The sequence below is a fragment of the Hypanus sabinus genome, chromosome 6 (assembly GCF_030144855.1).
Source record: "Hypanus sabinus isolate sHypSab1 chromosome 6, sHypSab1.hap1, whole genome shotgun sequence".
Taxonomy (NCBI): domain Eukaryota; kingdom Metazoa; phylum Chordata; class Chondrichthyes; order Myliobatiformes; family Dasyatidae; genus Hypanus; species Hypanus sabinus.
The window spans coordinates 17,180,623-17,194,037 of NC_082711.1; the positions used below are offsets into that span (position 1 = coordinate 17,180,623).

The 13,415-nt window shown below is 47.3% G+C and overlaps 1 protein-coding gene across 1 annotated transcript in view; it reads left to right on the forward strand.

Annotated features, from left to right (window-relative positions):
* Positions 1–13,415, forward strand: part of scn5lab (sodium channel, voltage gated, type V-like, alpha b) — a 672,977-nt gene that overhangs the window by 266,528 nt on the left and 393,034 nt on the right. The gene's annotated exons all lie outside the window — the stretch shown is intronic.

Sequence of the window (13,415 nt, forward strand, 5' to 3'; positions counted from 1 at the left end):
GTCACTGAGATCGAGAGAGATTGCAGTGAGTATTGAGACCACTGTGAGAGTCAATGAGATCGAGAGAGAACGCAGTGAGTATTGAGACCACTGTGAGAGTCACTGAGATCGAGAGAGAATGCAGTGAGTATTGACACCACTGTGAGAGTCAATGAGATCGAGAGAGAACGCAGTGAGTATTGAGACCACTGTGAGAGTCACTGAGATCGAGAGAGAATGCAGTGAGTATGGAGAACACTCTGAGTCACTGAGATCGAGAGAGAACGCAGTGAGTATTGAGACCACTCTGAGTCACTGAGATCGAGAGAGAACGCAGTGAGTATTGAGCCCACTCTGAGTCACTGAGATCGAGAGAGAATGCAGTGAGTATTGAGACCACTCTGAGTCACTGAGATCGAGAGAGAATGCAGTGATGATTGAGAACACTCTGAGTCACCGAGTTCGAGTGAGAAAGCAGTGTGTATTGAGACCACTCTGAGTCACTGAGATCGACAGAGGATGCAGCGACTTTTGAGGCCACTCTGAGTCACTGAGATCGAGAGAGAACGCAGTGAGTATTGAGACCACTCTGAGTCACTGAGATCGAGAGAGATTGCAGTGAGTATTGACACCACTGTGAGAGTCAATGAGATCGAGAGAGAAGGCAGTGAGTATTGAGACCACTGTGAGATTCACTGAGATCGAGAGAATTTAGTGAGTATTCAGACCACTCTGTCACTGATATCGAGAGAGAATGCAGTGAGTATTGAGACAACTCTGAGTCACTGAGATCGAGAGATAATGCAGTGAGTATTGAGACCACTCTGAGTCACTGAGATCGAGAGAGAATGCAGTGAGTATTGAGACCACTCTGAGTCACTGAGATTGAGAGAGAACGCAGTGAGTATAGAGACCACTGCGAGATTCACTGAGATCAAGAGAGAATGCAGTGAGTATGGAGACCTCCCTGAATCACTGAAATCGAGAGAATGCAGTGAGTATTGAGACCACTTTGAGAGTCACTGAGATCGAGAGAGATTGCAGTGAGTATTGACACCACTGTGAGAGTCAATGAGATCGAGAAAGAAAGCCGTGAGTATTGAGACCACTCTGAGTCACTGAGATCGAGAGAGGACGCAGTAGGTATTGAGACCACTCTGAGTCACTGAGATCGAGAGAGGACGCAGGGAGTATTGAGACCTCTGTGTGAAGCAATGAGATCGAGAGAGAGTGCAGGGAGCAGTGAGACCACTGTGTGAGTCACTGAGATCGAGAGAGAATGCAGTGAGTATTGAGACCAATGTGTGAGTCACTGAGATCGAGAGAATGTAGTGAGTATTGAGACCATTCTGAGAGTCACTGAGATCGAGAGAGAAAGCAGTGAGTATTGAGACCACTGTGTGAGTCACTGAGATCGTGAGAGAACGCAGTGAGTATTGAGACCACTCTGAGTCACTGAGATCGAGAGAGAACGCAGTGTGTATTGAGACCACTGTGAGAGTCACTGAGATCGAGAGAGAAAGCAGTGAGTATTGAGACCACTGTGAGAGTCACTGAGATCGAGAGAGAATGCAGTGTGTATTGAGACCACTGTGAGAGTCACTGAGATCGAGACAGAATGCAGTGAGTATGGAGACCACCCTGAATCACTGAGATCGAGAGAGAATGCAGTGAGTATTGAGACTACTCTGAGTGACTGAGATCGAGAGAGAATGCAGTGAGTATTGAGACCACTCTGAGTCACTGAGATCGAAGAGAACGCTGTGAGTATTGAGACCACTGTGAGATTCACTGAGATCGAGAGAGAAAGCAGTGAGTATTGAGACCACTGTGAGAGTCACTGAGATCGAGAGAGAATGCATTGAGTATGGAGACCACTCTGAGTCACTGAGATCGAGAGAGGACGCAGTAGGTATTGAGACCACTCTGAGTCACTGAGATCGAGAGAGGACGCAGGGAGTATTGAGACCTCTGTGTGAATCAATGAGATCGAGAGAGAATGCAGGGAGCAGTGAGACCACTGTGTGAGTCACTGAGATTGAGAGAGAATGCAGTGAGTATTGAGACCAATGTGTGAGTCACTGAGATCGAGAGAATGTAGTGAGTATTGAGACCACTATGAGTCACTGAGATCGAGAGAGAAAGCAGTGAGTATTGAGACCACTGTGAGAGTCACTGAGATCGAGAGAGAATGCAGTGTGTATTGAGACCACTGTGAGAGTCACTGAGATCGAGACAGAATGCAGTGAGTATGGAGACCACCCTGAATCACCGAGATCTAGAGAGAATGCAGTGAGTATTGAGACCACTGTGAGAGTCACTGAGATCGAGAGATTGCAGTGAGTATGGAGACCACTCTGAGTCACTGAGATCGAGAGAGAATGTAGTGAGTATTGAGACCACTCTGAGTCACTGAGATCGAGAGAGAATGCAGAGAGTATTGAGACCACTCTGAGTCCCTGAGATCGTGAGAGAACGCAGTGAGAATTGAGACCACTCTGTGTCACTGAGATCGAGAGAGAATGCAGTGAGTATGGTGACCACTCTGAGTCACTGAGATCGAGAGAGAATGCATGAGAATTGAGACCACTCTGAGTCACTGAGATTGAGACAGAATGCAGTGAGTATTTTGACCACTCTTAGTCACTGAGATCGACAGAGAATGCAGTGATGATTGAGAACACTCTGAGTCACCGAGTTCGAGTGAGAAAGCAGTGTGTATTTAGACCACTCTGAGTCATTGAGATCGACAGAGAATGCAGCGACTTTTGAGTCCACTCTGAGTCACTGAGATCGAGAGAGGACGCAGGGAGTATTGCGACCACTCTGAGTCACTGAGATCGAAGAGAATGCAGTGAGGATTGAGACCACTCTGAGTCACTGAGATCGAGACAGAACGCAGTGAGTATTGAGACCACTCTGAGTCACTGAGATCGAGAGAGATTGCAGTGAGTATTGACACCACTGTGAGAGTCACTGAGATCGAGAGAGATTGCAGTGAGTATTGACACCACTGTGAGAGTCAATGAGATCGAGAGAGAAGGCAGTGAGTATTGAGACCACTGTGAGAGTCACTGAGATCGAGAGAGAAGGCAGTGAGTATTGAGACCACTGTGAGAGTCACTGAGATCGAGAGAGAATGCAGTGAGTATGGAGACCACTCTGAGTCACTGAGATTGAGAGAGAACGCAGTGAGTATTGAAACCACTGTGAGATTCTCTGAGATCGAGAGAATGTAGTGAGTATTCAGACCACTCTGAGTCACTGAGATCGAGAGAGAATGCAGTGAGTATTGAGACCACTGTGTGAGTCACTGAGATCGAGAGAGAATGCAGTGAGTATTGAGACCACTGTGTTTGTCACTGAGATCGAGAGAGAATGCAGTGAGTATTCAGACCACTGTGAGTCACTGAGATCGAGAGAGAACGCAGTGAGTATTGAGACTACTCTGAGTCACTGAGATCGAGAGAGAACGCAGTGTGTATTGAGACCACTGTGAGAGTCACTGAGATCGAGAGAGAAAGCAGTGAGTATTGAGACCACTGTGAGAGTCACTGAGATCGAGAGAGAATGCAGAGTATTGAGACCACTCTGAGTCCCTGAGATCGTGAGAGAACGCAGTGAGAATTGAGACCACTCTGTGTCACTGAGATCGAGAGAGAATGCAGTGAGTATGGTGACCACTCTGAGTCACTGAGATCGAGAGAGAATGCATGAGAATTGAGACCACTCTGAGTCACTGAGATCGAGACAGAATGCAGTGAGTATTTTGACCACTCTGAGTCACTGAGATCGACAGAGAATGCAGTGATGATTGAGAACACTCTGAGTCACCGAGTTCGAGTGAGAAAGCAGTGTGTATTGAGACCACTCTGAGTCATTGAGATCGACAGAGAATGCAGCGACTTTTGAGGCCACTCTGAGTCAGTGAGATCGAGAGAGGACGCAGGGAGTATTGCGACCACTCTGAGTCACTGAGATCGAAGAGAATGCAGTGAGGATTGAGACCACTCTGAGTCACTGAGATCGAGATAGAACGCAGAGAGTATTGAGCCCACTCTGAGTCACTGAGATTGAGAGAGAATGCAGTGAGTATTGAGATCATTCTGAGAGTCACTGAGATCGAGAGAGAAAGCAGTGAGTATTGAGACAACTGTGTGAGTCACTGAGATCGCGAGAGAACGCAGTGTGTATTGAGACCACTCTGAGTCACTGAGATCGAGAGAGAAAGCAGTGAGTATTGAGACCACTGTGAGAGTCACTTAGATCGAGAGAGAATGCAGTGTGTATTTAGACCACTGTGAGAGTCACTGAGATCGAGAGAGAACGCAGTGTGTATTGAGACCACTGTGAGAGTCAGTGAGATCGCGAGAGAATGCAGTGAGTATTGAGTCCACTCTGAGTCACTGAGATGGAGAGAGAATGCAGTGAGTATTGAGACCACTCTGAGTCACTGAGATCGAGAGAGAACGCAGTGAGTATGGAGACCACCCTGAGTCACTGAGATTGAGAGAGAATGCAGTGAGTATTGAGACCATTCTGAGAGTCACTGAGATCGAGAAAGCAGTGAGTATTGAGCCCACTGTGTGAGTCACTGAGATCGCGAGAGAACGCAGTGAGTATTGAGACCACTGTGAGAGTCACTGAGATCGAGAGAGAATGAAGTGTGTATTGAGACCACTGTCAGAGTCACTGAGATCGAGAGAGAACGCAGTGTGTATTGTGACCACTGTGAGAGTCAATGAGATCGCGAGTGAACGCAGTGAGTATTGAGACCACTCTGAGTCACTGAGATCGAGAGAGAACGCAGTGTGTATTGAGACCACTGTGAGAGTCACTGAGATCGAGAGAGAAAGCAGTGAGTATTGAGACCACTGTGAGAGTCACTGAGATCGAGAGAGAATGCAGTGTGTATTGAGACCACTGTGAGAGTCACTGAGATCGAGACAGAATGCAGTGAGTATGGAGACCACCCTGAATCACTGAGATGGAGAGAGAATGCAGTGTGTATTGAGACCACTGTGAGAGTCACTGAGATCGAGAGATTGCAGTGAGTATGGAGACCACTCTGAGTCACTGAGATCGAGAGAGAATGTAGTGAGTATTGAGACCACTCTGTGTCACTGAGATCGAGAGAGAATGCAGTGAGTATGGTGACCACTCTGAGTCACTGAGATCGAGAGAGAATGCATGAGAATTGAGACCACTCTGAGTCACTGAGATCGAGACAGAATGCAGTGAGTATTGAGACCACTCTGAGTCACTGAGATCGAGAGAGAATGCAGTGAGGAATGAGAACACTCTGAGTCACCGAGTTCGAGTGAGAAAGCAGTGTGTATTGAGACCACTCTGAGTCACTGAGATCGACAGAGAATGCAGCGACTTTTGAGGCCACTCTGAGTCACTGAGATCGAGAGAGGACGCAGGGAGTATTGCGACCACTCTGAGTCACTGAGATCGAAGAGAATGCAGTGAGGATTGAGACCACTCTGAGTCACTGAGATCGAGATAGAACGCAGTGAGTATTGAGACCACTCTGAGTCACTGAGATCGAGAGAGATTGCAGTGAGTATTGACACCACTGTGAGAGTCAATCAGATTGAGAGAGAAGGCAGTGAGTATTGAGACCACTGTGAGAGTCACTGAGATTGATAGAGAACGCAGTGAGTATTGAGACCAGTTTGAGTCACTGAGATCGAGAGAGAACGCAGTGAGTATTGAGCCCACTCTGAGTCACTGAGATCGAGAGAGATCGCAGTGAGTATTGAGACCACTCTGAGTCACTGAGATCGAGAGAGAATGCAGTGAGTATTGAGCCCACTCTGAGTCACTGAGATTGAGAGAGAATGCAGTGAGTATGGAGACCACTCTGAGTCACTGAGATCGAAAGAGAACGCAGTGAGTATTGAGCCCACTCTGAGTCACGGAGATTGAGAGAGAACGCAGCGAGTATTGAGACCACTATGAGTCACTGAGATCGAGAGAGAATGCAGTTAGTATTGAGACCATTCTGAGAGTCACTGAGATCGAGAGAGAAAGCACTGAGTATTGAGACCACTGTGTGAGTCACTGAGATCGCGAGAGAACGCAGTGAGTATTGAGACCACTGTGAGAGTCACTGAGATCGAGAGTGAAAGCAGTCAGTATTGAGACCACTGTGAGAGTCACTGAGATCGAGAGAGAATGCAGTGTGTATTGAGACCACTGTGAGAGTCACTGAGATCGAGAGAGAACGCAGTGTGTATTGAGACCACTGTGAGAGTCAATGAGATCGAGAGAGAAAGCAGTGAGTATTGAGACCACTGTGAGAGTCACTGAGAGCGAGAGAGTATGCATTGAGTATGGAGACCACTCTGAGTCACTGAGATCGAGAGAGGACGCAGTAGGTATTGAGACCACTCTGAGTCACTGAGATCGAGAGAGGACGCAGAGAGCAGTGAGACCACTGTTTGAGTCACTGAGATCGAGAGAGAATGCAGTGAGCAGTGAGACCACTGTTTGAGTCACTGAGATCGAGAGAGAATGCAGTGAGTATTGAGACCAATGTGTGAGTCACTGAGATCGAGAGAATGTAGTGAGTATTGAGACCACTATGAGTCACTGAGATCGAGAGAGAATGCAGTGAGTATTGAGACCATTCTGAGAGTCACTGAGATCGAGAGAGAAAGCAGTGAGTATTGAGACCACTGTGTGAGTCACTGAGATCGCAAGAGAACGCAGTGAGTATTGAGACCACTCTGAGTCACTGAGATCGAGAGAGAACGCAGTGTGTATTGAGACCACTGTGAGTCACTGAGATCGAGAGATAACGCAGTGAGTATTGAGACCACTGTGAGTCACTGAGATCGAGAGAGAACGCAGTGTGTATTGAGACCACTGTGAGAGTCACTGAGATCGAGAGAGAAAGCAGTGAGTATTGAGACCACTGTGAGAGTCACTGAGATCGAGCAGGAATGCAGTGTGTATTGAGACCACTGTGAGAGTCACTGAGATCGAGACAGAATGCAGTGAGTATGGAGACCACCCTGAATCACTGAGATCGAGAGAGAATGCAGTGAGTATTGAGACCACTGTGAGAGTCACTGAGATCGAGAGATTGCAGTGAGTATGGAGACCACTGTGTGAGTTACTGAGATCGAGAGAGAATGCAGTGAGTATTGAGAGCACTTTGAGAGTGACTGAGATCGAGAGAGAACGCAGTGAGTATTGAGTCCACTGTGAGAGTCAATGAGATCGAGAGAGAAAGCAGTGAGTATTGAGACCTCTCTGTGTCACTGAGATCGAGAGAGAATGCAGTGAGTATTGAGACCACTCTGAGTCACTGAGATCGAGAGAGAACGCAGTGAGTATTGAGACCACTGTGAGTCACTGAGATTGAGAAAGAATGCAGTGAGTATTGAGACCACCGTGAGTCACTGAGATCGAGAGAGAACGCAGTGAGTATTGAGACCAGCGTGAGTCACTGAGATCGAGAGAGAATGCAGTGAGTATTGAGACCACTGTGAGAGTCACTGAGATCGAGGCAGAATGCAGTGAGTATTGAGTCCACTGTGAGAGTCAATGAGATCGAGAGAGAAAGCAGTGAGTATTGAGACCTCTCTGTGTCACTGAGATCGAGAGAGAATGCAGTGAGTATTGAGACCACTCTGAGTCACTGAGATCGAGAGAGAACGCAGTGAGTATTGAGACCACTGTGAGTCACTGAGATTGAGAAAGAATTCAGTGAGTATTGAGACCACCGTGAGTCACTGAAATCGAGAGAGAACGCAGTGAGTATTGAGACCAGCGTGAGTCACTGAGATCGAGAGAGAATGCAGTGAGTATTGAGACCACTGTGAGAGTCACTGAGATCGAGGCAGAATGCAGTGAGTATTGAGACCACTCTGAGTCACTGAGATCGAGAGAGAATGCAGTGAGTATTGAGACCACTGTGTGAGTCACTGAGATCGAGAGAGAACGCAGTGAGTATTGAGACCACTGTGAGAGTCACTGAGATCGAGAGATTGCAGTGAGTATGGAGACCACTCTGAGTTACTGAGATCGAGATAGAATGCAGTGAGTATTGAGCCCACTCTGAGTCACTGAGATCGAGAGAGAATGCAGTGAATATTGAGACCACTGTGAGTCACTGAGATCGAGAGAGAATGCAGGGAGTATTGAGACCACTGTGAGTCACTGAGATTGAGAGAGAATTTAGTGAGTATTGAGACCACTGTGAGTCACGGAGATCGAGAGAGAATGCAGAGAGTATTGAGACCACTGTGAGTCACGGAGATCGAGAGAGAATGCAGTGAGTATTGAGACCACTGTGTGAGTCACTGAGATCGAGAGAGAATGCAGTGAGTATTGAGACCACTGTGTGAGTCACTGAGATCGAGAGAGAACGCAGTGAGTATTGAGACCACTGTGTGAGTCACTGAGATCGAGACAGAATGCAGCGAGTATTGAGACCACTCTGTGTCACTGAGATCGAGAGAGAATGCAGTGAGTATTGAGACCACTGTGAGAGTCACTGAGATCGAGAGAGAATGCAGTGAATATTGTGACCACTCTGAGTCACTGAGATCGAGAGAGAATGCAGTGAATATTGTGACCACTCTGAGTCACTGAGATCGAGAGAGAATGCAGTGAGTATTGAGACCACTCTGAGTGACTGAGATCGAGAGAGAACGCAGTGAGTATGGAGAGCACTTTGAGAGTGACTGAGATCGAGAGAGAACGCAGTGAGTATTGCGTCCACTGTGAGAGTCAATGAGATCGAGAGAGAAAGCAGTGAGTATTGAGACCACTGTGAGAGTCACTGAGATCGAGAGTGAAGGCAGTTTGTATGGAGACCACTCTGAGTCACTGAGATCGAGAGAGAATGCAGTGAGTATTGAGATCACTCTGAGTCACTGAGATCGAGAGAGAACGCAGTGAGTATTGAGACCACTGTGAGTCACTGAGATTGAGAAAGAATGCAGTGAGTATTGAGACCACCGTGAGTCACTGAGATCGAGAGAGAACGCAGTGAGTATTGAGACCAGCGTGAGTCACTGAGATCGAGAGAGAATGCAGTGAGTATTGAGACCACTGTGAGAGTCACTGAGATCGAGGCAGAATGCAGTGAGTATTGAGACCACTCTGAGTCACTGAGATCGAGAGAGAATGCAGTGAGTATTGAGACCACTGTGAGAGTCACTGAGATCGAGAGAGAACGCAGTGAGTATTGAGACCACTGTGAGAGTCTCTGAGATCGAGATAGAATGCAGTGAGTATTGAGACCACTATGAGTCACTGAGATCGAGAGAGAATGCAGTGAGTATTGAGACCACTGTGTGAGTCACTGAGATCCTGAGAGAATGCAGTGAGTATTAAGACCACTGTGAGTCACTGAGATCGAGAGAGAAGGCAGTGAGTATTGAGACCACTGTGTGAGTCACTGAGATCGATAGAGAACGCAGTGAGTATTGAGACCACTCTGAGTCACTGAGATCGAGAGAGAATGCAGTGAGTATTGAGACCACTATGAGTCACTGAGATCGAGAGAGAATGCAGTGAGTATTGAGACCACTGTGTGAGTCACTGAGATCCTGAGAGAATGCAGTGAGTATTAAGACCACTGTGAGTCACTGAGATCGAGAGAGAAGGCAGTGAGTATTGAGACCACTGTGTGAGTCACTGAGATCGATAGAGAACGCAGTGAGTATTGAGCCCACTGTGTGAGTCACTGAGATCGAGACAGAATGCAGCGAGTATTGAGATCACTCTGTGTCACTGAGATCGAGAGAGAATGCAGTGAGTATTGAGACCACTGTGAGAGTCACTGAGATCGAGAGAGAATGCAGTGAATATTGTGACCACTCTGAGTCACTGAGATCGAGAGAGAATTCAGTGAGTATTGAGACCACTGTGTGAGTCACTGAGATCGAGAGAGAATGCAGTGAGTATTGAGACCACTCTGAGTCACTGAGATCGAGAGAGAATTCAGTGAGTATTGAGACCACTCTGAGTCACGGTGAACGAGAGACAATGCAGTGAGTATTGAGACCACTGTGTGAGTTACTGAGATCGAGAGAGAATGCAGTGAGTATTGAGACCACTCTGAGTCCCTGAGATCGAGAGAGAACGCAGTGAGTATGGAGAGCACTTTGAGAGTGACTGAGATTGAGAGAGAACGCAGTGAGTATTGAGTCCACTGTGAGAGTCAATGAGATCGAGAGAGAAAGCAGTGAGTATTGAGACCACTGTGAGAGTCACTGAGATCGAGAGTGAAGGCAGTTAGTATGGAGTCCACTCTGAGTCACTGAGATCGAGAGAGAATGCAGTGAATATTGACACCACTCTGAGTCACTGAGATCGAGAGAGAACGCAGTGTATTGAGACCACTGTGTGAGTCACTGAGATCGAGAGAGAATGCAGTGAGTATTGAGACCACTCTGAGTCACTGAGATCGAGAGAGATTGCAGTGAGTATTGACACCACTGTGAGAGTCAATGAGATCGAGAGAGAAAGCAGTGAGTATTGAGACCACTGTGAGAGTCACTGAGATCGAGAGTGATGGCTGTTAGTATGGAGACCACTCTGAGTCACTGAGATCGAGAGAGAATGCAGTGAATATTGAGACCACTCTGAGTCACTGAGATCGAGAGAGAATGCAGTGAGTATTGAGACAACTCTGAGTCACTGAGATCGAGAGAGAATGCAGTGAGTACTGAGACCACTCTGAGTCACTGAGATCGAGAGAGAATGCAGTGAGTATTGAGACCACTCTGAGTCACTGAGATCGAGAGAGAATGCAGTGAGTATTGAGACCACTGTGTGAGCCACTGAGATCGAGAGAGAATGCAGTGAGTATTGAGACCACTGTGAGTCACTGAGATTGAGAGAGAATTTAGTGAGTATTGAGACCACTGTGAGTCACGGAGATCAAGAGAAAATGCAGTGAGTATTGAGACCACTGTGAGTCACGGAGATCGAGAGAGAATGCAGTGAGTATTGAGACCACTGTGTGAGTCACTGAGATCGAGAGAGAATGCAGTGAGTATTCAGACCACTGTGTGAGTCACTGAGATCGAGAGAGAATGCAGTGAGTATTGAGACCACTGTGTGAGTCACTGAGATCGAGAGAGAATTTAGTGAGTTTTGAGACCACTGTGTGAGTCACTGAGATCGAGAGAGAATGCAGTGAGTATTGAGAGCACTCTGTCACTGAGATCGAGAGAGAGCGCAGTGAGTATTGAGACCACTCTGAGTCACTGAGATCGAGAGAGAATGCAGTGAGTATTGAGACCACTCTGAGTCACTGAGATCGAGAGAGAATGCAGTGAGTATTGAGACCACTGTGAGTCACTGAGATTGAGACAGAATGCAGTGAGTATTGAGACCACCGTGAGTCACTGAGATCGATGGAGAATGCAGTGAGTATTGAGACCACTGTGAGTCACTGAGATTGAGACAGAATGCAGTGAGTATTGAGACCACCGTGAGTCACTGAGATCGAGAGAGATCGCAGTGAGTATTGAGACCACTGTGTGAGTCACTGAGATCGAGAGAGAATGCAGTGGGTATTGAGACCAGTCTGCGCCACTGAGATCGAGAGAGAACGCAGTGAGTATTGAGACCACTCTGAGTCACTGAGATCGAGAGAGAACGCAGTGAGTATTGAGACCTCTCTGTGTCACTGGGATCGAGAGAGAATGCAGTGAGTATTGAGACCACTCTGAGTCACTGAGATTGAGAGAGAATGCAGTGAGTATGGAGACCACTCTGAGTTACTCAGATCGAGAGAGAATGCAGTGGGTATTGAGACCACTGTGTGAGTCACTGAGATCGAGAGAGAACGCAGTGGGTATTGAGACCACCGTGAGTCACTGAGATCGAGAGAGAACGCAGTGAGTATTGAGACCACTCTGAGAGTCACTGAGATCGAGAGATTGCAGTGAGTATGGAGACCACTCTGAGTCACTGAGATCGAGATAGAATGCAGTGAGTATTGAGACCACTCTGTCACTGAGATCGAGAGAGAATGCAGTGAGTATTGAGACCACTGTGAGTCACTGAGATCGAGAGAGAACGCAGTGAGTATTGAGACCACTGTGTGAGTTACTGAGATCGAGAGAGAACGCAGTGAGTATTGAGACAACTCTGAGTCACTGAGATCGAGAGAGAACGCAGTGAGTATTGAGAGCACTTTGAGAGTGACTGAGATCGAGAGAGAACGCAGTGAGTATTGAGACCACTGTGAGAGTCAATGAGATCGAGAGAGAAAGCAGTGAGTATTGAGACCACTGTGAGTCACTGAGATCGAGAGAGAATGCAGTGAGTACTGAGACCACTGTGTGAGTCACTGAGATCCTGAGAGAATGCAGTGAGTATTGAGACCACTGTGAGTCACTGAGATCGAGAGAGAATGCAGTGAGTATTGAGACCACTGTGTGAGTCACTGAGATCGAGAGAGAACGCAGTGAGTATTGAGACCACTGTGTGAGTCACTGAGATCGAGACAGAATGCAGCGAATATTGTGACCACTCTGAGTCACTGAGATCGAGAGAGAACGCAGTGAGTATTGAGAGCACTTTGAGAGTGACTGAGATCGAGAGAGAACGCAGTGAATATTGAGACCACTGTGAGAGTCAATGAGATCGAGAGAGAAAGCAGTGAGTATTGAGACCACTGTGAGAGTCACTGAGATCGAGAGTGAAGGCAGTTAGTATGGAGACCACTGAGTCACTGAGATCGAGAGAGAATGCAGTGAATATTGACACCACTCTGAGTCACTGAGATCGAGAGAGAACGCAGTGAGTATTGAGACCACTGTGTGAGTCACTGAGATCGAGAGAGAATGCAATTATTGAGACCACTCTGAGTCACTGAGATCGAGAGAGATTGCAGTGAGTATTGACACCACTGTGAGAGTCAATGAGATCGAGAGAGAAAGCAGTGGGTATTGAGACCACTCTGAGTCACTGAGATCGAGAGAGAATGCAGTGAGTATTGAGACCACTCTGAGTCACTGAGATCGAGAGTGAAGGCAGTTAGTATGGAGACCACTGAGTCACTGAGATCGAGAGTGAAGGCAGTTAGTATGGAGACCACTCTGAGTCACTGAGATCGAGAGAGAATGCAGTGAATATTGAGACCACTCTGAGTCACTGAGATCGAGAGAGAATGCAGTGAGTATTGAGACCACTCTGAGTCACTGAGATCGAGAGAGAATGCAGTGAGTATTGAGACCACTCTGAGTCACTGAGATCGAGAGAGAACGCAGTGGGTATTGAGACCACCGTGAGTCACTGAGATCGAGAGAGAACGCAGTGAGTATTGAGACCACTGTGAGAGTCACTGAGATCGAGAGATTGCAGTGAGTATGGAGACCACTCTGAGTCACTGAGATCGAGATGGAATGCAGTGAGTATTGAGACCACTCTGAGTCACTGAGATCGAGAGAGAATGT